Source organism: Otolemur garnettii, unplaced genomic scaffold, assembly GCF_000181295.1.
Source record: "Otolemur garnettii isolate 467f Iridium unplaced genomic scaffold, OtoGar3 scaffold00152, whole genome shotgun sequence".
Taxonomy (NCBI): domain Eukaryota; kingdom Metazoa; phylum Chordata; class Mammalia; order Primates; family Galagidae; genus Otolemur; species Otolemur garnettii.
In genome coordinates, this window is record NW_003852547.1 from 2,513,291 (window position 1) to 2,516,464 (window position 3,174).

Consider the following 3,174-nt stretch of genomic DNA (forward strand, 5'->3'; position numbering starts at 1 on the left):
GGCATGTTTGAGTTGAGTTTTGCTTTTTTTTTTTTTTAGAGACAGAGTTTTACTTTGTCTGGGGTCCCAGCTACTCAGAAGGCTGAGGCAAGAGAATCAATCGCTCAAAGCAACCCAAGAGTTTGAGGTTGCTGTGAGCTGTGATGCTATGACACTCTATGGAGAGTGATAAAGTGAGACTGTCTCAAAAAAAAAAAAAAAAGGCAGAGCTTGTTCATATAGAGCTTTCAGGGCCAAAATGAGCATTCTGGGCTTTGTCCTAAGGTACCAGGGAGTCATAGAGGGTTCTGTGCAGGAATGAGGCTTAGTCAATCACTGAGGTCATCCTCTTTATTGGGAACGCAGCGGTAACCAAGATAGCTCCAGCCCTCATGAAGCTCACAGTCCAGTGGAGGAGGCAGAGGCATCCTCAGTGACCAGAGTGGTCAGGGATAGTATAGGTAAGTCCAGAAAGGGTGCCTGCTCTGGCCAGGAAGGGCTTCCTGGAGGGAAAGCAGCTAGCTAAACATTGGGGGCATACATTCTAGATAGAGGGACTGGCACATGAAATAGCTGGGAAGCAAAAGAATATAGGGCCTTCAGCAAGTGGCATGTGGTTCAGGGTGAGTGTAGAGTCACTGTGTATGACGAGGCTAGACATTTGCAGGACCTTGAAGGTTGTGGAGAGGACCTCGGCCTTTTCAGGGCACTGGGGAGCCATGGTGAAGTTGTGGACAGGGGAAAGAAAGAGGCAGGTTTGCATGCAGAGTAGATGGCAGGAAGGGAGGGAAGATGACAGGTTAGGAGAGGTGGGGAGAAAGAGTGGATTTCAAAGTCTTATGAGCCCAAGTGGTCAGGACGTGGTAACTGTCAGGTTCCTGGACTGCTTATCTGCCTGGCTCAGACCATCATCACTGGAGGGTTTGTGGTTTGTGTGGCTTCTGGGTGTGAAGCTGGAATTACAAATGGAATCTTTAGATGGGGACAATACTGTAAAGACATCCCAGCATCACACAGGTCCTGCATGTCTTCATCTTTGGGGTCTCTTCTAACCTTCCTGTTTTCTTACTCTCCCTGGGAATGCTTAGCGATATCTCTGGGCCTCAATTTCCACTCTGTAAAACATATCTGTGGATATGTTGAACTCTTTTTTTTTTTTTGAGACAGAGCCTCAAGCTGTCCCCCTGGTTAGAGTGCCGTGGCAGCACAGCTCACAGCAACCTCCAACTCCTGGGCTCAAGCGAGTCTCCTGCCTCCGCCTCCCAAGTAGCTGGGACCACAGGCACCTGCCACAACGCCTGGCTATTTTTTGGTTGCAGCTGTCGTTGTTTTGGTGGGTCTGGGCTGGATTCGAACCCGCTACCTTAGGTGTATGTGGTGGCACCTTAGCCATTTTAGCGACAGGCACCACGTCCATATGTTGAACTCTTAAGGGCTCTTAATTTCTATGACTCAAGATTTGAAAAAAATGTCTCTTCCAGGTTGCTGAGGGCTCTGTCTTCCATTTGCTCTGCCTCACATTTTTTTCTGAGACCTTTGCTTTCTTCAATGCTCACTCAGTGTGTCCTTGCTAATGGAGACCATGGCATGTTTGAGTTGAGTTTTGCTTTTTTTTTTTTGAGACAGTCTCAAGCTGTCGCCCTGGGTAGAGTGCTGTGGTATCATAGCTCACAGCAACCTCCAACTCTTGGGCTCAAGTGATCCTCTTGCCCCAGTTTTTCTATTTTTAGTAGAGACAGGAGTCTATACTGCTCAGGCTGGTCTTAAACCTGTGAGCTCAAGCAATCCACCCACCTTGGCTTCCCAGAGTGCTAGGATTATAGGTGTGAGCCACCGTGCCTGATTGAGTGGAGGTGATTGACAGGCCCAGCCCCCAATATGTGTTCAGATGCTTCTTGTCGTCTAATACCTACTCTTCTCCTTCCCCCAATTGCTCTATGATGTCCCTTTTCCATTCCTTGCTGGGACCAACTTCTCCAAAGGCCTATCACTAAAGACCATGGGGGCTCAGGGCCTGTAGCTCAAGCGGCTAAGGCACCAGCCACATACACCAGAGCTCGTGGGTTCCAATCCAGCCTGGGCCTGCCAAACAACAATGACAACTACAACCAAAAAATAGTTGGGCATTATGCCAGGCACCTATAGTCCCAGCTACTTGGGAGGCTGAGGCAAGAGAATCACTTAAGCCCAGGAGTTGGAGGTTTCTGTGAGCTATGATGCCACATCACTCTACCCAGGGGGACAGCTTGAGGCTCTGTCTCAAAAAAAAAAAAAAAAAACCATGGGGAGACCCAGACTGGAAAAGGAAACAGCCTGGGCAGAGACATTAGGGGGTATAAGGAGCAAAAGAGTCAAAGGAATGATGAAGAGGCTGAATGTGGTAACTCACACCTGGAATCCTAGCATTCTGGGAGGCTGAGAATGAGAAGGGAGGCCGAGACCACGCTGAGCAAGAACTAGACCCTATCTCTACTACAAATGGAAAAACTAGCCAGTGGTTGTGGTGAGTGCCTATAGTCCCAGCTACTCAGGATGCTGAGGCAGGAGGATTGCTTGAACCCAAGAGTTCGAAGTTGCTGTGAGCTATAATGCCGTGGCACTCTGCCCAGGGGGACAGAGTAAGACTCTGTCTCAAAAAAAAGGAAAAGGAATAATGGAGAGAGAGCTGGAAAGATAAGCCTTCAGCAAATGGTATGTATTTCAGTGTGAAATTGAATAATTGAAAAGAATAGGACTTATTGTGATTTATTGCAATTAGTAATGGCTCCCCTATCTCCTTGGGAAAGTCAGATCAGGCAGGAGGCTAGTGAGAAGCATAACAGAGAGAGATGTGATGAGATGCCTGCGAGTTCTCAAACTGGAGGCCCGTGGGCTAACTGCAAGCCTCATACATTTTATTTGCCCCTCATTTCCCCCCAGCATGGACCCTGTTTGAGATCTGAGCATGATTGGTGGTAGGGTTGGAAAGGGCCCACCCATGCTTGGCTGTGTGACACTGGGCTGGCCGCACCTCTCTGGGTCTCAGGTTCCCTATAGTACTTTATAATTTTTGGATTAGACTCTATTCCTTAACTTTGCTTCATTTTAGAGATGGGATAAAACATGCTTAGATAGGTCAGATCACTTTGAGGCCATACTGTGACCAGTTACAAAACTCCCTCCTGCTTGTCCCTCAGTAACTATCAGACACAAAGC